At 47.3% G+C, this 22,861-nt stretch overlaps 1 protein-coding gene and 1 non-coding gene across 3 annotated transcripts in view; one reads left to right on the top strand and one right to left on the bottom strand.

Moving 5' to 3' along the window:
* The window catches only part of OLFM2 (olfactomedin 2), a 76,832-nt gene that overhangs the window by 38,219 nt on the left and 15,752 nt on the right, over positions 1-22,861 (top strand). The window lies entirely within an intron of this gene.
* On the bottom strand, positions 6,014-6,148 carry LOC147368549 (small nucleolar RNA SNORA70). Its single transcript, XR_015168683.1, has one exon. It is a non-coding gene; the product is annotated as a small nucleolar RNA SNORA70 (small nucleolar RNA).

Raw genomic sequence — 22,861 nt, 5'->3', positions numbered from 1 at the left:
ACACACATGCAAGTGATAGGAGATTTGGTAAGAGTAAATACCCTCAGAGAAAGATCGAGGGAATGAGAGAGCCTAAGACTGAGTCTGGAGCACTAGTTCTCAACTTGGAGGTGATTCTGCACCCAGGGAGATATTTGGTATTGTCTGGGGACATTCTGTTGTCACAGCTGAAAGGGGATATGACTGGTGTCTAGCGGGTAGAAGCCAGACATACTGCTGAATATCCTACAATGCACAGAATTGTTATCTGGCCACAGTATCTGTCATGCTCAGGTTGACTTATCCTGATCTTGAGTAACATTTAATGACCAGGTGGAGGAAGATGAGTCTGCAAAGGAGACTAGGGTGGGAAGGAACCATGCAAACATGTGTGATGGCAGCCAGGGAAGGAAATATATCAAGAAAGAGAGAAAAGTCAACAGAGTTGAACCCTGATGAGAGGTCAAGAGAGATGGCAGGCTGAAAAATGGCCATTGTGTTTGGAAACATGGAAGCCGTGGGTGGACTTGGCAAAATCTGTGTCGGTGGTATGATGGGGTCAGAAACTAGACAGGAGCAGTGGGAGTGCTAGTTCGGGAAGTGAGGAAACGGAGGCAGGTAGTGTAGGCAACGGAGAAGAGGAGGAGAGGAGCTGAAGACAGATGGAAGGAGGAGACAAGTAAGGCGTTTTGTTTTTTCATAGGAGAGACTTGCGTTTATTTAAAAACCAATGAGAAAGTTCTTTTCTTACAAAACAGAAACGGATCCACAGACTTAGAGAATGAACTTATGGTTGCCGGGGGGAAGAATGGGAGGAAGAGATAGTTAGGGAGTTAGGGATCGACATATACACACTGCTATATTTAAAATGGATAACCAACAGGGGCCTACTGTACAGCACAGGGAACTCTGCTCAGTGTTATGTGGCAGCCTGGATGGGAGGGGGGCTTGGGGAGAATGGATGCACGTGTATGTATGGCTGCGTCCCTTCGCTGTTCACCTGAAACCATCACAATATTGTTAATCAGCTATACCCCAATAAAAATAAAAAGTTTAAAATGAATGAGATAAATAGATAAATATAGATAAAAGAGATCGTATAAGAAGGCAGAAGACTCTGGAGAGTCCCTTGGACAGCAAAGAGATCAAACTAGTCAATCCTAAGGGAAATCAACCCTGAATATTCATTGGAAGGACTGATGCTAAAGCTGAAGCTCCAATACTTTGGCCATCTGATGCGAAAAGCTGACTCATTGGAAGAGACCCTGCTGCTGGGAAAGACTGAGGGCAGGAGAAGAAGGGGACGACAGAGGATGAGATGGTTCACCGATTCAATGGACATGAGTTTGAGCAAACTCTGGGAGATAGGGGAGGACAGGGAAGCCTTTGCAAGCCATGGGGTTACAAAGAGTCAGACACAACTTAGCGACTGAACAACAACAACATAAGAAGGCAGAGGAGGACCAAAGCAAGAAGAGCTGCATGATCTTTGAGATAAAGGGCAACTCCTCTATTGTGACAGGAGCGGGGGCCCAGAATGGAGCAAATGATTGTAAAATATGTCAGGGGAGAAGAAAGGTTCCACTTTATGGCTGTTATTCTCCCTGGAAGATCAGGGAACACTGGAGGAAAATGGAGAATAGTTTGAGTCTCCCAGTTTAGCTCAAGTTGCCCCATGACAGTGTGCAGGGGTTCGTTCCCATCGTACACACCCATGAAGAAGGCCCTCTTCAAAGTCTGCTACTGAGCTCCTGGCCTCAGACTGGTCCTCTGAGCCTAGAGACAGATCAGATGGGGAGGGGGTGTCCAACTCCAGTGTTTATGAGTTAAGACTCATGATGGATTCTCGTAAACTCCCCAACTCTTGAAGATTAATGCTGCTTGTAATAGCTTATCAAGAAAGCCTTGCAACAATCCTTGAAAGACCCATAAAATCCACGCTGGTGAATTTTAGATAATGGCATTGGAGAGATAAAATCCCCCTACCCTCATTAATCATGGGACACACCAATCATTTGAAGTGGACATTCATTCAAGAGGCCTAAGCACTTGTTGGGGGAAGTGATCCATGAATAAGGAGATGCTCAGAAAGAGGAAATGTCAGCTGTGGGTTTACCACTGATTGTTGAAAGTTGAGCTTGGGTAAGAGGGGCTCAGATCCTGAGATAGACCTGGGGGAAGCTGGGTTCTGAGTCAGAACAGGCTTAACTCAGGTTCTGAGACTGGAGATTAATTCAAGCCCTGCAGAGCAAAGGTTTACCCATGAGGTCTTAAGATACCCCACAGTTGACTCTGAGACAATCCAGGATCAAGTCCAAACCCTGGATCAGCAAAGACTGAACTTCAGTCTAGGGATAGACCAAAGATAAACGTGGTCCTAGGAGACCTAGGAGCCCAGGAATGAACCCAAGTCCTGGATGAATCGAGGCTACAGTTCAAGCTTGAGATAGGTAAGGTCAAATCCAGGTCCTCAGATGGGCCAGAGTTGAACCTAAGTTTTGAGATGAACTAAGGGCTTCCCTGGTGGCTCAGATGGTAAAGAATCTTCCTGAAATGTAGGAGACTCGTGTTCGATCCTTGGGTCAGGAAGATCCCCTGGAGAAGGAAATGGCAACCCATTCCACTATTCTTGCCTGGAGAATTCCATGGACAGCGGAGCCTAGCAGGGTACAGTCCATGGGGTTGTAAAGAGTCAGACACGACTGAGCAACTTAACACTTTCACTTTCTTTCACTTCCCTGAGATGGACCAGTGCTGACCCCATATCCTGAGACCAGAGAAGAGGTTATGAGGATAGAAAAAGAAAATGTGCTTCTCTTGGGGAAGTTGAGGAGAGCAGGGATCTCCCTACCTGTTGAGCCACTTTGCTCAAACCGTGGAGTACTGCTGATTAATGTCCATTGTAAATGACATAGCATGTCCCAGGACTGATGAGGGGAAGTGTATTTTATTTTCCAATGCCAGGTCATCCTAGGATGTAAGTTGAAGCCAGCTCAGGCCCTTGAGCCCAGAAACATGTTCAGCAGAGCTGACAGCTTGGGAATACCCAAGGTGGCCATGCCCGCCTCCGTGTTGACTGCGACCACTCTGATGGAGACTAGAGCAGTGCTTTCACGTCACACAGACTCATCACACACAGGGGGTCAATTCACACTGCAGCACACACACACGTAGCATCCAAGCCCATACATGTTCCTCAACCCACAGCAACACGCTTTGCACATATATGCACATTGATACAGTAGCCGTGTATAAATCCTTGCACACACACACATGGGCACAGAACGAATCACAAATACACTGCCAGCCAGCCAAGGCAGCGCATTCAGACGCAGCCTCCCACCCTATGATACTTTCATGTTTACAGCAATGCCCCGGCTCTAGGGGATATGTTCTCAGAGAACAGTGCCCCCTGGAGTTGTGCAGTGCAGTGCGGTGCCTGGACATTCACATTCACGTTTTTTTTACCCACCTACAGAGCCTTGCACACTCTTACTCAGTCCCTGTTTTATACACTCATGTGTACAGTTCCATACACTTGCTGATGCTTGCACACTTAGGCCTGTACTTGGCTACACACTCACGTGTGTTCTTGGCCACATGGACACAGATGTGCCACTCATCCATCTCACACACTCAGGCTGTGTGCCAGTCAGAGCAAGCAAGGCTGTACTGCCTAACACACAGTCCCCAAATCTCAGTGGTTTAGCACAACCAAATGAGCAGCTGCTCATGCTACATGCCGGTTGGCAGGGGTCTCTGCTTCATGTGGCCAACTGCTGGAGGCTTCTCATCCACATGCACTTCCACAGTTACTGAGGCAAGAATGTGGCAAATCACGCACTGGCTGTTAGAGCTCTTCCCCGGAGATCACTTCCACCCACACGGCATTGGCTAAAGGAAGTCCCAGGGCCACACTGGGGAAGTAGAGTCTTATCCTGAGCCCAAGAGAGAACTGGAAAATTTTTGAACACTTCTACCAGCTGCCAAATCTTTCACATTTGAAGAGATACTCACAGATGCAGGTACACACACACACACACACACACACACACTTTATTTCTTCCCTTACGGACTAGTCTTTGGGACCTAATCCCCTCCATGGGATGGGACAGGAGGGTTTGCCTCCAGAGCTCCTTTGTCTCATCGTATGTCTGAGGGGTCTCCCACCCACTTCAGAGCCAGGGGGTCCCAGAGTAAGAAGTTTCCAAGCCGGAGCTATCGTCAGAGCTGAGAAAACAGCACACACGCCTTCTCTGCCCCCAGAGTGGGCGGTATTTTTCCACAGACGCTGGGAAAGAATAGTAATAGGCATTGAGAGATCTCCGTATTGGCCGAGAACCTTCCTCATCTCAGCAGCTGCATTGGAAGAGGAGCCCCGAGGGGAGAAGGCAATTCCAGAGAGAGCCCAGTCCTCTCCACCCGTGCATCCTCTTGTTGCCACCAGGACCCTCTCTTTCCCCTCTCATGGCCCACCCCACTCCTCCTCTGACTACTTGAATATTCTGAGGCAGGAAACTCATGAATATTTATAAGGGCCTGGCAGTGAGGGAGATAAAAAAAAAAAAAAAACATTCGGAATTTATGAACCAGGATCCGTCTATAAATAACAGGCCTGTGACTGGCGGGGCTCTTCCCTCACCCACCACATTCCTTTGACTTCAGCTCCAGCCCCATCCAAGCCTCCCAGAGCTGTCCCTCCCCTCTTCACACACATGCACACACACACATGCACACACAGAGCTTGGCTGTGGATGCATGAATCCTCTTCGTCCTGTGCGCTGTCACACACACACTTTCCCACACAGCTGAGCACACACACATTCCCACCTGTCTGGGAGCTGGCCCGCTGCCTCCCTTCCACACACAGACACTCACAGGCAAAATTTGCCTGAACATGTCCAGGCAGCCTCCTCTGGTGTTGGCGTCCAGACAGATCCAGGCATTCGGGCTCAGACCAGCACACACAACTCAGAATCCCATACAGTCACACACACACCCAAAGAGATGCCTCTGGACCACTCTTGGACCCACCAAGCATGGCACGGCCCTTGGCGGGTCTCAGTGTCCTCATCTCTGTGGGGCTGGTGCTGAGAGTCCCTGCCTCATAGGGTGTTGGGCAAATTGTTTTTTGGCCATCTCTTGTGGCATGTGGGGTCTTAGTTCCCTGAGCAGGGATCAAACCCGTGCTCCCTCCATTGGAATCATAGAGTCTTAACCACTGGACCTCCAGAGAAGTCCTGCTTTGCAAAAAAAAATTTTTTTTTTTTTTGGATAGGAAAGTAGGATTTATTGGTGGGCATTAGTAGGTGGCTCAGTGGTAAAGAATCCACCTGCAGTGCAGGAGACCTGGGTTCCAGCCTCAGATGAGGCTGACCCTGCTTAGTCTCCTCTCCCTGACCTGCCACCTGCAGTGGGTGGAAAAAGAAGGTATTAATGCTACCAGTGGGGTTTCCCCAATGGCTCAGCGGTAAAGAACCTGCCTACAGTGTCGGAGACGCAAGAGATGAGGGTTCGATCCCTGGGCTAGGAAGATCCCCTGGAGGAGGGCATGGCAACCCGCTCCAGTATTCTTGCCTGGAGAATGCCATGGACAGAGGAACCTGACAGGCATAGGGTCGCAAAGAGTTGGACGTGACTGAAGCGACTTAGCACACACGCGTAAGTAAGGTGGGGACAGCACCCAGGCTCTCGTGAACACAGGGCCCACCATTTGTCCAGAGGGCAGTGATTAAGGATGGATTTGACCCCGTAGCCACCTGGAATGAGCTGCTTTTCTGCCACCAGGTTTCCAAGTTCATCCACGTTAAACTTAGTAAATCCTCACTTCTTGGAGATGTAGATCTTCTGGCAGCCAGGGAACTTGAACTTGGACCTGCAGAGGTCCTCAATCAAACACTTCCTGTTCTGCAGCTCGGTGCAGATGGACATTTTGACCTGCCCACTGTGCCCTGGGGCTTTCAAAGGCTCTTCACACACCTGTCTGGAGGCTAGACTGGGACTAGCATGCCATTCATGAATGTCCACTGGAAAGGACTGTCTCCAAGGTCCCTTAGGGCAACCTGTATAGACAACAGGCTGCCTACACTACCAAGGGGGTTGCAGTTTGCAGCCATTGAACACTAGGCCCCCATGGGGAAAAGAGAACAGTTGGATTAATTGGCTGCAAATATGCACATTTTTTAAAGTAACCAATGAATACCTGTGGTATGCAAGGTAATATTCTAGGCACTGGTGATACAGCAGTGAACAAAAACAGGTTAAGACCCCTGCCTGACATTCCAGAAAAGAAGAGAGATAACACACAAAATTAATGCATAAATGATGTAGTGTGTTGGAAGCTGATAAAGCAAAGAAGGAAATGGGTGGTGCTGAAACATTCGTTGTTTTGACAGGGGCGAGGTGGGGGGGTGCTGTCAAGGAGGCCTCTTGAAAAAATGATGTTAAATAAAGGAAATGGAAGGACATTTTCCAGGCAGGGGGAATAGTGGATGCAAAACTTGATGTAGAAGAAGTGTGCCTGGGGTGTCGTAGGAACAGTGAGGAGGCCTGTGAGGCTGAAACAGTGAGTGAGGGGGAGCGTAGAGGAGGTGAGGGCAGAGGGGTGACAGGGGCAGATTATGCAAGGCCTTGTGGGCTGTGGGAGAACTTTGCAATTTACAAGTGAGGGTGGGAGTCATAGAGGCTTCTGGTCAGAGGGAGAATAGGATCTGACTTACGCTTGTAGGTGGCCTCTATTTGCTGCAGGGGGGAATGCTCTGTGGGTGGTGAGAGTGGGATCGAGGGGACCAGGGCAGAGGTGACTGCACTAAGATGTCCATCCAGAGAGCAAAAAGTGCATAGATTCTGAGTGTAGAGAGGTAAAAGAAAAAGATGGGTTTTCCAGGTGGCGCCAGTGATAAAGAACCTGCCTGCCAATCCAGGAGATGCAAGAGATGTGGGTTCGATCCTTGGGTTGGGAAGATCCCCTGGAGGAGGGCATGACAACCCACTGCAGTATTCTTGCCTGGAGAATCCCATGGACAGAGGAGCCTGGATGGCTACAGTCCATAAGGTTGCACAGAGTCAGACAACACACACAGGTAAGAGAAAGAGACATTTAAAGTTGTTTCTAAATGAATGCATTTAAGGGATTCATTCTTTAATTCCAGAAATGTTTATTGAGCACCTACTGGGTGCCAGGCCCCATTCTGGCTTGCAGATACAGCAACACAGAAAGCAATAAGCATCCTTTGGATGCTGCCCTTGGAACGCTGACAGCATCACGGGAGACAGACAAGAAACAAGATAAATTTTAATGTAGGGTCAAGGGGCAGTACATCTTATGCAATAAAATGCAGCACAGCAAGCCTTGGAAAGTGATAAGGACTGCACATTGTGGGCTGGGTGGACCGGGCAGAATTGGGGATACATTTTGAAGCAAGAGCTGTTCTCGGGATTAGCTGATGGATGGCCTGTGTAGGTGGAAATGACAGAACCTGGTGCCTGGGTGTGAAGATGAGCTTTGAAGGGACACTCACATAAATGCCCTCTCCTGTTGAATGCTCATTGTTTCTCCTCATCTTAGGTTGGGTTTGTGAGAAGCAGAACCCAAGACGGGGATTTGGAGCACATGACTAATTGTGAGTAGGGGGAGGGGTAAAGAGAAGTGGGACTAGGAAGGGGACTCAGGTACAGTGGCGTGATCCACAAGGATGGAGGAAGCTCTCGAATGTAAATTGCATTGCCTAGGGGTAGGCTTTGGCATCAGTTAACCATTGGCTGCTCCTAGGGGTGGAGGAAGCCTCTGAGGCATCTCAGGCTTGTGGTAGCTCCCGAAAGCCAAGGGCAGGTCTCCAGAGAAGGTCAGCAGTGCTAGCTCTGAGCTTCCACTCTCAGCATCTGTGGGGCGGGTGTGCCCCATTATAAGGAGATCTGGGCAGAGCCCCAAGAACATCTACACCCCCAGGCTCTAACAAAGAGGGTCACGGGAACACCAGGCATTTATGCCAATCACACTGCAGATGTCTGACACCAGAACCCGTTCTCAGCTTTCTTGGGATAAAAATCAGGCCAACTTGGCACTGGGGCTCCCCTGACACAGCTGAGATCCTTTCTGGATTCATTAACTGCCGGAGGCTCAGCCCTCCGCTTCCCAGACTTGCCTAGACATTGCAGAAGGGAGCTGTGAGGAAGAGATACAGCCCAGAAGCAGTTCTGAATAGCTCACCTCATTCTCCCATGGTCCTAGAGGAAGGCACTGCCATCACACCCATTTGGCAGATGCAGAAACGGTGGCACAGAGTAGTTGAATCACTTGCCAAGGTCACATAGCTAGAAACTGGAGGAGCCAGGATCTGAACTCAGGTCTTCATGGTCTGGGATCTTTGTGCTTCTGAGACACATTCAACTGCCTTAGACCCCATGTGTGTTAGTCACTCAGTCTCCAGGCAGGAATACTGGAGTGGATTGCCATCCCCTTCTCCAGAGGATCTTCCTGACCATGGGATCGAACCCAGGTCTCTTGCACTGCAGGCAGATTCTTTACTATCTGAGCCACCAGGAAGCCCACCTTAGAGCCCATGTGTGTGTGCTGTGTGCTAAGTTGCTTCAGTGGTGTCTGACTCTTTGCAATCCCAAGGACTGTAGCCCGCCAGACTCCTCTGTCCATAGGATTAGCCAGACAAGAATACTGGAGTGGGTTGCCATTTCCTTCTCCAGGGGATCTTCCTGACCCAGGGATCGAACTCATGTCTTTGGCATCTCCTGCATTGGCAATGGGTTCTTTACCACTAGCACCACCTGGGAAGCCCTTGGACCCCATGATCCCTTCGAAACCTGAAACCCCTGCCTTCACCTGAGAAGGGATGGGAAGAAGGGAGGAAATCCCTGAGAGAATAGAACAGACAGTGTATGGAGGGTAGGAGAGAAGGAGGTCATCTGGAGGACTCAGAGTACGTAGGAGGCATTCATTTGTCCATTCATTTGTTCATTCATGTCCTGATGATGCCTGCCTATCTGTCCAGCATGTGCTGGTCCTGGGGCCACAGCGGGAAGGAGCACCTAGTTCTGCTCTTTTAGAGCTCACAGCCTGAAAGAGCACGCAGACACTCACCCGGGCAAGAAAAACTATGAGATATAAGAACCTTGTAAGAAGGGAGGGGTGGGGACTTTGGAGACACACACAGAGGGGACCTTGACCCATCTGCAGAGATGGGGAGGCTTTTCGGGGGTGGTAATGTTTCAGAGGTGGCCTTCCCAGGTGGTAAAGAATCTGCCTGCCAATGCAGGGGATTCAGGTTGACCCCTGAGTCAGGAAGATCCCCTGGAGAAGGAAACAGCAACCACTCCAGTATTCTTGCCTGGGAAATCCCATGGACAGAGGAGCCTGGCAGGCTACAGTCCACGGGGCTGAAACAGTCAGACATGACTTAGAGACTAAACACCAGCCATGTTTACTCTGAACCCTGAAGGATGCAGAGATTTTGGACAGTCCTGGGGTAGCTGGTAGATGGCAGAGTAGAAACACCAGCCTCTCTACAATGCCACAGAATTTGGTTCGTAATTCCAGCTCTACTGCTTAATTTACAGAGCAAGCAGCACCACTTCAAGGTCTTAAAAATTATTGTACAAACGTTTATTGAGCACCTGTGAAGTGAAAGTTGCTCAGTCATGTCTGACTCTTTGCGACCCCATAGACTATACAGTCAATGGAATTCTCCTTCACGGGAATGTAAAATACATTATAGTCAATAATATTATAATAACTTTGCATGGGCACAGATGGTAACCAGGTTTCACATGGTGGTCATTTCACAACATATAAAAACATCTAATCATTATGTTGTATATTTGAAATGAGTGTAATATTGTAAGTATATATATTTCAATAAAAAATAATGAAATGAAAAAAAAAAAAAGGAATTCTCCAGGCCAGAATACTGGAGTGGGTAGCCCATTCCTTTCTCCAGGGGATCTTCCCAATCCAGGGACCAAACCCAGGTCTCCCACATTGCAGGTGGGTTCTTTACCAGCTGATTGCCACCAGGGAAGCCCAAGAATACTGGAGTGGGTAGCCTATCCCTTCTCTAGGGGATCTTCCCAACCCAGGAATCAAACCAGGGTCTCCTGCATTGCAGGCAGATTCTTTACTAACTGAGCTATGAGGGTTATTGAGCACCTACTATGTGCCAAGTGCTATTCTAGGCACTGGGAACATGGTCGTGACCAAGACATAAGGTCCTTGTATTTGTACACTTCTTCCCTAGTGCGTCATACACTACACCAGCCAACAAATATAGTTTGATATCCGCTGTCACAAATGCCAGGCAGAGAGTTGGGGATTGAGAAAGTCTCCTTCATAGTTAAGAGTCACCTAAGTTTAATATGGCCGATAAGGGACTAGTCTCCAAAATTTACAAACAGCTTATGATGCTTAACAGCATCAAAACAAAGAGCCCACTCAAAAAATGGGCAGAAGATCTGAATAGACATTTCTCCAAAGAGAACATGCAGATGGCCAACAGGCACATGACAATATGTTCAACATCGCTGGTTATTCGAGAAATGCAAATCAAAACTTCAATGAGACATCATCTCACACCAGCCAGAATGGCTATCATCAAAAAAAATCCATAAAGAACAAATGCTGGAGAGGGTGTGAAGAGAGGGGAGCCCTCCTTCCCTGTTGGTGGGAATGTAAATTGGTACAGCCACTATGGAGAACAGTATGGAGGTTCCTTATAAAACTGAAAATAGAGCTGCCAATGACCCTGCAATCCCATCCTGCACATATTCCAGAGAAAAACATGATCTGAAAGGATACATGCATCCCAGTGTCCACTGCATTGGCTGTTTACAATAGTCAAGACGTAGAAACAACCTAAATGTCCATGGACAGAGGAATGGATAAAGAAGGTGTGGGGTGTGTGTGTGTGTGTGTGTATGTATATATATATATGTATGTATGTATATATATAATGGAATATTACTCAGCCATTAAAAAAATAAAATAATGCCATTTGCAGCAACACGGATGGATCTAGAGAGTGTCATACTAAATGAAGTAACTCAGACAAAGGAGAAATATCATGACATCTCTTATATGTGGAATCTAAAAAGAAATAGTACAAATGAACTTACTTACAAAACAGAAAGAGACTCACAGACTTAAAAAATGAACGTACGGTTGCTGGGGGGAATGGATAGTCAGGGAGTTTGGGAAGGTTATGTACCACTGCTACATTCATAATGGATAACCAACAAGGACTTATTGTATTAGTACATGGAACTCTGCTCAGTGTTACGTGCCAGTCTGGATGGGAGGTTTAGGGGAGAGTGGACACATGTATATATATGCTGAGTCCCTTCACTGTTCACCTGAAACTACCACAACATTGTTAATCAGTTATACCCCAATACAAAATAAAAAATTTAAAGTTTGAAGGAAAAAAGTCACCTCCTTGGGGAATTTCCCAGTGGCCCAGTGCTTAAGACTCCATGCTTTCATTGCCAAGGGCGTGGATTTGATCCCTGATTGGGGAATTAAGAGCTCGCATGCTGCATGGTGTGGCCAATAAAATAAAAGGAAAATTCAACAAGAAAAATTAAAAAAAAAAATTTTTTTTAAATCACCTCCTCAAGGAAGCCTTCCCTGATTACCTCCCTTAAAGAAGAATCACTGTTCCTTCAAAGACTTATTATTGTGAGGCATAAAATGGGACATTTGACTGGAGCAGAATTTAGAAAGAGGTAGCCTGGGCTCTGAGTTAGGTACCCTTACCTTGCTCTTGGTATCTGAGGGAAATTGACCCCTGAAAACTACATTTCCCAGGTTCCCTTGCTCACTGGCTCCCTGTTAGGTTTGGCCAATGGGAAGCCGTGGTAGGAGTTGTAAGTGGGAGGAAAACAGAAGTCAGGGGATTTCTGTCCCTGTTACTTAGCTGCAGTAGTGGTCTTGTGTCCCTTCCCTGGGTCTAGCTCTAGTAACCCCCTTTGCCCTGCCAACCTTGCAGCTTATTACAATTGCTATTCTTCTGATCACTTTCCCTTCCCCACCTCCCTCATCCAGCCCTTCTGGGTCCTTGGCACCACACTCCCCATATTAAATTTTCTCCATGGAACCATCTAGTGTGGCTACTGTCTCCCAACAGACTGATGGCATGTCAGGTTCTGCTACTTTCCTCCCTGACCTTTGACTTAGGACACCCCCTGCACCCCACAACTGTTGTGAGATGAAAGGAGACAACCCTATCAGGGGGTGACCTTCCATAGTTCTGTTTTTTCTTTTAATATTGTTTTGTTTTTGCTGTGATTACTTTTAGGATTATCTTTAATTTATAGCAAGGGATTTGTGTGTGTATGCTTAGTTGTGTCCGACTCTTTGCAACCCCAAGGACTGTAGCCCACCAGGCTCCTCTATCCAGGGAATTTTCCAGGCAAGAATACTGGAGTGGGTTGCTATTTCCTACTTCAGGGGATCTTCCCCACCAAGGGATTGAACCCAAGTCTCTTGTGTCTCCTACATTGACAGGCGGATTCTTTACCACTTCACCACCTGGGAAGGCCCCCGCCTTTTTATTTTATTTTTTTAATTTTATTTTATTTTTAAACTTTACATAATTGTATTAGTTTTGCCAAATATCAAAATGAATCCATCACAGGTATACATGTGCTCCCCATCCTGAACCCTCCTCCCTCCTCCCTCCCCATACCATCCCTCTGGGTCGTCCCAGTGCACTAGCCCCAAGCATCCAGTATTGTGCATTGAACCTGGACTGGCATCTCGTTTCATACATGATATTTTACATGTCTCAATGCCATTCTCCCAAATCTTCCCACCCTCTCCCTCTCCCACAGAGTCCATAAGACTGTTCCATACATCAGTGTCACTTTTGCTGTCTTGTACACAGGGTTATTGTTACCATCTTTCTAAATTCCATATATATGCGTTAGTATACTGTATTGGTGTTTTTCCTTCTGGCTTACTTCACTCTGTATAATAGGCTCCAGTTTCATCCACCTCATTAGAACTGATTCAAATGTATTCTTTTTAATGGCTGAGTAATACTCCATTGTGTATATGTACCACTGCTTTCTTATCCATTCATCTGCTGATGGACATCTAGGTTGCTTCCATGTCCTGGCTATTATAAACAGTGCTGCGATGAACATTGGGGTACACGTGTCTCTTTCCCTTCTGGTTTCCTCAGTGTGTATGCCCAGCAGTGGGATTGCTGGATCATAAGGCAGTTCTATTTCCAGTTTTTTAAGGAATCTCCACACTGTTCTCCATAGTGGCTGTACTAGTTTGCATTCCCACCAACAGTGTAAGAGGGTTCCCTTTCCTCCACACCCTCTCCAACATTTATTATTTGTAGACTTTTGGATCGCAGCCATTCTGACTGGTGTGAAATGGTATCTCATAGTGGTCTTGATTTGCATTTCTCTGATAATGAGTGATGTTGAGCATCTTTTCATGTGTTTGTTAGCCATCTGTATGTCTTCTTTGGAGAAATGTCTATTTAGTTCTTTGGCCCATTTTTTGATTGGGTCATTTATTTTTCTGGAGTTGAGCTGGAGGAGTTGCTTGTATATTTTTGAGATTAGTTGTTTGTCAGTTGCTTCATTTGCTATTATTTTCTCCCATTCTGAAGGCTGTCTTTTCACCTTGCTGATAGTTTCCTTTGATGTGCAGAAGCTTTTAAGGTTAATTAGGTCCCATTTGTTTATTTTTGCTTTTATTTCCGATATTCTGGGAGGTGGGTCATAGAGGATCCTGCTGTTATGTATGTCAGAGGGTGTTTTGCCTATGTTCTCCTCTAGGAGTTTTATAGTTTCTGGTCTTATGTTTAGATCTTTAATCCTTAACAAAATTCTAGCAACCAGAATCCAGCAACACATTAAAAAGATCATACACCATGACCAAGTGGGCTTTATCCCAGGGATGCAAGGATTCTTCAATATCTGCAAATCAATCAATGTAATACACCACATTAACAAACTGAAAAATAAAAACCATATGATTATCTCAATAGATGCAGAGAAAGCCTTTGACAAAATTCAACACCCATTTATGATAAAAACTCTCCAGAAAGCAGGAATAGAAGGAACATACCTCAACATAATAAAAGCTATATATGACAAACCCACAGCAAACATTATCCTCAATGGTGAAAAATTGAAAGCATTTCCTCTAAAGTCAGGAACAAGACAAGGGTGCCCACTTTCACCATTACTATTCAACATAGTTTTGGAAGTTTTGGCCACAGCAATCAGAGCAGAAAAAGAAATAAAAGGAATCCAAATTGGAAAAGAAGAAGTAAAACTCTCACTATTTGCAGATGACATGATCCTCTACATAGAAAACCCTAAAGACTCCACCAGAAAAGTACTAGAACTAATCAATGACTATAGTAAAGTTGCAGGATATAAAATCAACACACAGAAATCCCTTGCATTCCTATACACTAATAATGAGAAAACAGAAAGAGAAATTAAGGAAACAATTCCATTCACCATTGCAACAGAAAGAATAAAATACTTAGTAATATATCTACCTAAAGAAACTAAAGACCTATATATAGAAAACTATAAAACACTGGTGAAAGAAATCAAAGAGGACACTAATAGATGGAGAAATATACCATGTTCATGGATTGGAAGAATCAATATAGTGAAAATGAGTATACTACCCAAAGCAATCTATAGATTCAATGCAATCCCTATCAAGCTACCAACAGTATTCTTCACAGAGCTAGAACAAATAATTTCACAATTTATATGGAAATACAAAAAACCTCGAATAGCCAAAGCGATCTTGAGAAAGAAGAATGGAACTGGAGGAATCAACCTACCTGACTTCAGGCTCTACTACAAAGCCACAGTTATCAAGACAGTATGGTACTGGCACAAAGACAGAAATATAGATCAATGGAACAAAATAGAAAGCCCAGAGATAAATCCATGCACATATGGACACCTTATCTTTGACAAAGGAGGCAAGAATATACAATGGAGAAAAGACAATCTCTTTAACAAGCGGTGCTGGGAAAATTGGTCAACCACTTGTAAAAGAATGAAACTAGAACACTTTCTAACACCATACACAAAAATAAACTCAAAATGGATTAAAGATCTAAACATAAGACCAGAAACTATAAAACTCCTAGAGGAGAACATACGCCTTTTTAAAATTAAGTAATTTGGCTGCATTGGGTTGCAGGATCTTTCATTGTAGCACACGGACTCTCTAGTTGTGATGCGTGCGCTCAGTAATTGCATGGGCTCAATTGCTCTTAGTTCTGAGATCAGGGATCAAACCCATGTTCCCTGCATTGCAATGCAGATTCTTAACCACTGGACCACCAGGGAAGTCTCCTTCCACAGTTCTTATCACTCATGGTTTGAAGCTCTGTGTGCCACTCACCTCCACTACAATCCTAAGAGGTGGGTGCTGCTGTTGGCCCTGTTTTAAAAATGGGAAACTGAGGCACAGTGAGGTTCAAGTTGCTTGCTGAAGGTCATGTGGCTAAGAGGTGACTCTGGGAATTTCCTCAGGCATAGATGTGCATGCATAATGCCTCCCAGGTGGCTCTAGTGGTAAAGAATCTGCCTGCCAATGGAAGAGATGCAAGAGACTCGGGTTCAACTCTGGGTTGGGAAGATGCTATCGGGAAGGAAATGGCCACCCATTCCAGTATTCTTGCCTGGAGAATCCCATGGACAGAGGAGCCTGGCAGGCTACAGTCCATAGGGTAAAAAAGAGGTGGACACAACTGAAGCGACTTAGCATGCACGCACGCACATGGATGGCACTTGGCAAGGCTGATGATAATGTTAACCATTCCATATGAGGCCGGATCTCTGGTGAGTGCAGGTGATGCTGAAACTTCACTTTGGACGGACGTAGGAGCCAGCGGCCACAATGCATGCTGATTGAAGGCCCTTCCGAGACCCGCCACCTGGCAGAACAATCCCCGGGCTCCTGCTGGCTCCTGTCCCAGCCCCGGAGGAGAGGGTGCAAAGGGCCTCTCTGTAGCAGCTTTGGCTGGGAGCAGCTGCTTCGTGCTTAGCCAGGATCGATTTCCCTTCAAGTGGCCCGTTCTCCCTAACAAAGGGCTCCGGTGACCCTGGTGGCCAGCACTGCCTCCTCCCCTTTCTGAGCGGAGGATGTGCCTCGTGGCTGGGGCTGTTTTTTCTGAGATCTATTTCTTTGAAAGCTCTGGAAAACTCCAAAGCAGGGGCTGAGTCAGCCCCCTGATGTGCTCAGTTGAATCTTGCTGGTGGATTTTTTCTGCCTCTCTGTCTCACTCTGGCTGACCCACCCTCAACCATCTTCCTGACCAGACCTTTTCCCTGCTCACACATGGTCATGGGCTGAACAGTTCTCCCCCTCCTCCCTCACTGCAAACAGATTCATATATTTGTTTTGTTTGTGGCTGTGCTGGATCTTCGTGCCTGACGGCTTTCTCTAGTTGCGGTGCTCAGGATTCTCGTTGTGGTGACTTCTCTTGTTGCGGAGTGTGGGCTCAGTAATTGCCCCTTGGCATGTGAAACCTTCCTGGACCAGGGATTGAACCTGTGGCCCCTACATTGGCAGGTAGGTTTTTAATCCCTGGACCACCAAGGAAGTCCTGCATCAGTACTATGCTTAGTGCTGTAGTACAAGTGGGGAAATGGAGGCCCAGAGTGGTTAAGTCATTTGCCCAAGGTCACACAGCAGAGCTGAGTGGAACTCAGGCAACCCGGCTGCAGAGTTGGCACCCTAAATGACCATGCTCTGTTGCCTCACCTTGGCTGGGGGAATTGAATGCCCATCTTTGAAACCCTGGAATATGTATCCAAGGTGTAACCAAATGATCAAAGCTTTGGACCCCAAATTAACTTGCCACCCCCAGAGGCGCCCACGGAGCCTCCAGAAGTCAGTTGCAGACAGTGCTGATGCTTGGCTGTCTCTGTGAGTTATTAGCCAGCAGATCGTCACCTCCTGACTGCACTGTCCAGCCTTCAAGGCCTCCCTCCCTTCATCCCTCGCCCAGGAGCCTCATAGCGAATGCCTCCATTTTGTGCCAGGGCGTCCCTGGCTCCTAGCGTGAAATTCCTGAGGCAGCCACGGAAGATCAATTTCCCCCATGACGACCTTTTTCACGCACTGCTGCATCGATTTCAGGAATCCAACCTCAGCCAATGGGCCCATCCCCCACAGCGGGGACTGTTGGCGGCAAATTTATGCCCAGGCCAGAAATTGAATTCCTGTAAGTCAGGAGAAGTGTCGGAAAAGCTCACCCAGGCTCATTTTTACTTCTGACAAACTTCGGGTGAGAGATTAAACCTGGCTCGGTGTCTTTCAGCTGCAGGGACCATGGTTGCGGGGTTGGTTGGGGGGAGCAAGATGACCTCGACGTGTACATTTTTCTTCCATTCCCTGGCTTCACCTTGGCCTCCCAGAGCTGAGAAATAAAAAAACAGCCAGACTCCCAACTGCTTGGCTTAAGGGCATTCCCATTTCTGACTAACTAATGTTAAAAATGTGCACGCTGTGTATACCCAAAGGCTGGTCTCTTGGTCCCTGTGGCAAATATTGAGCCATTCAGAGGGATGGGAAATAAAACTTCTAATTCATTTCTGGGTTTCCCAGGTGGCTTAGTGGTAACGAATCTACCTGCCAACGCAGGAGACACAGGTTCGATCCTTGGTTTAGGAAGATCCCCTGGAGAAGGAAATGGCAACTCAGTCCAGAATTCTTGCCTGGGAAATCCATGGACAGAGGAGGCTGGTGGGCTGCAGTCCATGGGGTCAAAAAAGAGTTAGACACAATTTAGCGACTAAACAACAACAATAACAATTTATCTCCATCACCAGCCATGCCGCTGTTTACACCGGGTCCTGAGGCTGCTTCAGCCTCGGTAAACTTTGCAAGGTTCTTCTAATTAAGCTTCCTCGGGTGACAGAGAGGACATCAAAATGTGGATAATTCCATAGTTCCCTCACCCCTCCACTCTGCCCCTGCCTGAAAGCTGGGGAGGGAGAAACAGAGAAATCAAATGATGGCACTGGCAAGGAAGAAACCTCCGTCTTGCTAGAAAGATCTCTCTCACATGCCTTTAAAAATGAGACATCTGATGCAGACGTAGTCACTTCCCTTTGGTACAAAAGCCCCTAAATATTAAAGAAATAAATCCTTGATGTCTACAAAGAAAGGATCAAAAACGAACCTTTCTGAAAGGAGAAGAGCTTTTATTTCTCTGTGAACTTTTCTAGATCTAGCCTCTGGCAGGAATGCCTGTGGAACATGGAGTGCGGAAGATAAAGAAATAAATGACTGTCATTCACGTGTTCATTCATTCAGGAAGTGTCTGTGCAGCAGCTACTGCGTGCTAGGCATCAGGCTGGGAGCCAGGGAAACCTCAGGGAGAAATTAGAACCTGGTTCCTGCCCCTTCAAAGCCAGTGGGATCTGCTACAGAATCTCTGATCAGTAGTCGTCAAAACTGCCAAGGTCATGAAAATCGAGGAAAGATGGAGAAACTATGACAGACCAGAGATTAAGGGGGTGCTACAACTAAATGCAGTGTGGGATCCTGGACGGGAGTCTGGACCAGAAAATGGACATGAGTGGAAAAACTGGTGTGTGTGTGCTCAGTCGTGTCCGACTCTTTGTGACCCCATGGACTGTAGCTCGCCAGGCTCCTCTGTCCATGGGATTCTCCAGGCAAGAATATTGGAGTGGGTTGCCACTTCCTTCTCCAGGGGATCTTCCTGACCCAGGGATCAAACCTGGGTTTCCTGCATCATAGGCAGATTCTTTGTTGTCTGAGCCACCAGGGTACCCCTGGAAAAACTGGAGGCATCTGAGTAAAGTCTGGAGTTTAATGAGTGATGCACCTGAACTGGTTTCTTAGTTGTGACAAATGTCCATGAATATGTAATAGGTTAGCAACAAGGGAAATTGGGTGAGGGGTGTATGTAAGCCCTCTCTTTACAACTTTTTTGTAAATCTAAAATCCTTCCAATATAAAAAGTTTATTTTTAAAAAGTCAGCAGGAAGGACTTCCCTGGTGATCCAGTGGTTAAGACTCCACTCTTCCAATGCAGAGGGCAAGGGTTTGATCTCTGGTCGGGGAACTAAGAGCCCACATGCCTCACAGCATGAGTGCGTGCTAAATCGCTTCAGTTGTGTCCGATTCTGCGACCCCATGAACTGTAGCCTGCCAGGCTCCTCTGTCCAAGGAATTCTCCAGGCAAGAACACTGGAGTGGGTGGCCATTCCCTCCTCCAGGGGATCTTCCCAACCCAGGGTTCGAACCCATATCTCTTACATCTCCTGCACTGGCAGGTGGGTTCTTTACCACTTGTGCCACCTGAGAAGCCTGAATAAAATAAAATAATATATAAAAAGTTAAACAGTCAGCAGGGGACCTAAGACAGTTCTAGAACAGTGCTGTTTCAATTTGTTGTTTTTCAATCGCTCACTCGGGCAGGTCCGACTCTTTGTGACCCCATGGACTGCAGCACGCCAGGCTTCCCTGTCGATCACCAACTCCCGGAGCTTGCTCAAACTCATGTCCATTAGGTCAATGATGCCATCCAACCATCTCATCCTCTGTCGCCCCCTTCTCTTCCTGCCCTCAGTCTTGCCCAGCATCAGGGTCTTTTCCATGAACTGATATAAAAACTCCCACTGACTGGACATTCACAATGTACCACACACTGTGACTAACTCTTGACATGTACTAATTCATCATTTTGACAAGAATTTTGAGAAGCCTGGCCATTATGATCCCAACTTTTAGATGAGGAAGCAGAGGGGCGAAGAAAGGCACAGAGGGGTTAAGCTACTTGCCCAAGGTCACACAGGAAGGAGTGGATCAGAATTGGGGCTGAAGCAGCCTGTACTGATGAACTCTATAGCCGCCTGTTCATGCACAGGTATTTAGTGAGCAGCTAAGGTATCTTAGAGGCTGGTAAGAGAAACAGAACTCTTTTAGGGCTTTCAGGGATCTTAATTCAAGCAATTGGTTTAGTTTTATTTGTTTACTTTTTGGCTGCTTGGCATGCAGGATCTTAGTTCCGTGACTAGGGATTGAACCTGTGTCCCCTGCATTGAAAGCTTGGAGTCTTAACCGCTAGCCCACCAGGGATGTCTCTTTCCATCCCATCTCTGCTGAGAGGATGCAAATATGTATCTCCAGCCAAACCCTCTCTCTTCCTCACCCCAACTACCTAACTTGGCATTTCCACGTGGAGGTGGTCAGAGGCCTGTGGACTCTGTCTTTATTTTTTATTTTTATTTTTTGGCTTTGCCGAGCAGCATGCAGGATCTTGGTTCCCAGACCAGGGATCAAACCTGTGCCCCCTCTAGTGGAAGCTCAGAATCTCAACCACTGGGCCACCAGGGAAGTCACAGGCTGTGACTTGTGTAAAACACAAGAATCTGCCCATTTTCTGTCTCCATTCCACATGCCCTGGGGCAAGCCCTCACACCAGAATGACTTTGGAGTAAGCAGCATGTTCAAAGGCCTGGGATGATAAAGAGCTCAGGAGGCGCTTGGGGATCTGAAAGAAAGATGGTAAGGCTCAGGAGACTCAAGTGAAAGTCTGTTTCCTTCCAGAGGGGTCTTCTCAAATGGGGTGTTCTTAAGGGTTGGAGACAGAGAAGAACTTGTCCTCTATCGATGCAAGCTGGTATGAGGACTGGAGTGGCCCTTGTATGGTAGCCTGGATGCAGAGCTCTGCCCATAAACCCTACTCTTGGGGCTATCCATGGGGATTCGAGGTGATTCCAACAGTCTGGGCCACACTCCAAGGGAATGGACTGTGTTTGTAAATTTTTGCACAAGGCAAGCCCTCTCCACACCTTCCCTGGACCCCAAGGAGGGCAGTCAGTCAAACTCAGAGACCTGTGTCTCTTCTCATCCCAAGAAAGTCTGTTCCATTCATTTTTGGCCCCCATTGGCACTGTAATGGCAGAGCCTAGGATCCAGGAATATGTGTGTGGACTGGGGCCCAAGGGGCACTGGGGGGTCTTCTGCCATGGCTTGGGTGGCTTCAAGAGGGGGAGAGGTTGTGTGTGCCAGCCTGAGTAGCCTCTCAGGGTGAGATGGGTAATCTGCATTGGAAGGATATGAAAGAATAAATGAATCAGGGGCTTCCCTGGTGGCTCAGTGGTAAAGAATCCACCTGCCAGTATGGGAGATGCAAGTTCGATCCCTGATCTGGGAAGATCCTACATGCCTCAGAGCAAGTAAGTTCTGTGTGCCATGACTGAGCCTGTGCTCTAGATCCTAGGAGCCACAACCACTGAAGCCTGCATGCCCTAGAGCCCGTGCTCTGCAAGAAGAGGAGCCGCCACAATGAGGAGCCTGCACACCTCAGACAGAGAGCAGCCCGCACACCTCAGATAAAGAGCAGCCTGCACACCTCAGACAGAGAGCAGCCTGCACACCTCAGATAGAGAGCAGCCTGCACACCTCAGATAGAGAGTAGCCCCTGCTTGCTACAACTATAGAAAAGCCCACACAGCAATGAAGACCCAGCACAGCCAAAAATAAATAAATAAGATTATATTTACAAAAAAGAATAAATGAATTGGGAATTCCTGCTGGTCCAGTGGTTGAAACTTGGCACTTTCACTGTTGAGGGCCAGGATTCCATCCCTGGTGGGGGAACTAAGATCCTGAAAGCTAAGTGGTACGGCAAAAAAAAAAAAGTGAATGAATGAATGGATTTATAGCTGCCCCCCTCCCCACATGCCATCCCAGCCCTTCCCTTGGCTGCAGGCTCTCACCAGCCAGGCCCCAGCTGCTCAGACTGAGGGAGATCCTGGTTCTCCATCTCAGCACGGGTGAGCTGATGTCTTCTTTAAAGCCTGTCAAGCTTATCACTCAGGGGGGATTTGCCCAATACCGCTAGGTTTGACAGGGGCAGCCTGCTATTATCTCAAGCCCTCCAGAGGGACTCAGGACCCGTCACGGCTGAGACGAGGCAGACAAGCATGTCCCTGATCATTCATCATGGCCCTGCGCCATCCCCAGAGTCAGAGGGGAGCCGCGGCCGCCTCCGTGACTGCCTCAGCCGATCTACCGTTTGATCTCAGCCAGTCCCTCCCTGGAAGAGATGGAAACCCATTTGGTGGCGGAGGGGAAATGCATGGTGGGTCTGTGAGGACGTTTGCTCTCTGACTCACCAGCCCATCAGCGTCTAGTTACTCAGTATTGATCATGGCAGGGCCGGGGGATTCAGCAGTGACCAAAGCAGACAGAGCTCCCTATCTCCATGATATTTTCTGTCTGAGAACAGAGGTAGGCTTTGAGCCAGTGGTCACACCCAAGAGGTCCCAATGGCCATTTTTTAAAATTGTTATTATTATTTTATTTTGAAAGGATATGATTTTATTTATTTATTTTTTTGCTGTGCTGGGTCTTCATTGCTGCTTGGGTAAGCTCTAGTTGCAGCTTCTCACTGCAGTGACTTCTCTTGTTGCGGAGCATAAGGGCTCGAAGGCTTCAGTAGTAGCAGCTCCTTGACTCTAGAGCACAGGCTCAGTAGTTGTGGCGCAGGAGTTTAGTTGCTCCGTGGCATGTGGGATAAGATCCCTAATCAGGGATGGAATCTGTTTCCCGCATTAGCAGGTGGATTCTTTGCCACTGAGCCACCAGGGAAGCCCTTAATTCCTTTGTTTTTCTTCCCCCGCCCCCATATTTATTTGTTTGGCCTCATTGAGTCTTAGTTGCCCTGTGGTATGTGGGATCTTAGTTCCCTAACCAGGGATCAAAACCAAGTTCCCCGCATTGCAAGATGGATTCTTAACCTCTGGACCATGAGGGAAGTCCCCCCAGTGGCCATTGTGATCAGGGCTTGAAGGAGGACAGGGGAGCTGCAGTGTGGTGATGAGGACCGTGGAG

The sequence above is a fragment of the Bos grunniens genome, chromosome 7 (genome assembly GCF_055505025.1).
Source record: "Bos grunniens cultivar Pamir isolate PY7600 chromosome 7, Bosgru_T2T1.0, whole genome shotgun sequence".
NCBI classification, from domain to species: Eukaryota; Metazoa; Chordata; class Mammalia; order Artiodactyla; family Bovidae; genus Bos; species Bos grunniens.
Note: the sequence above shows the minus strand (reverse complement) of the source record. Positions and strands in the feature narration are given on the sequence as shown.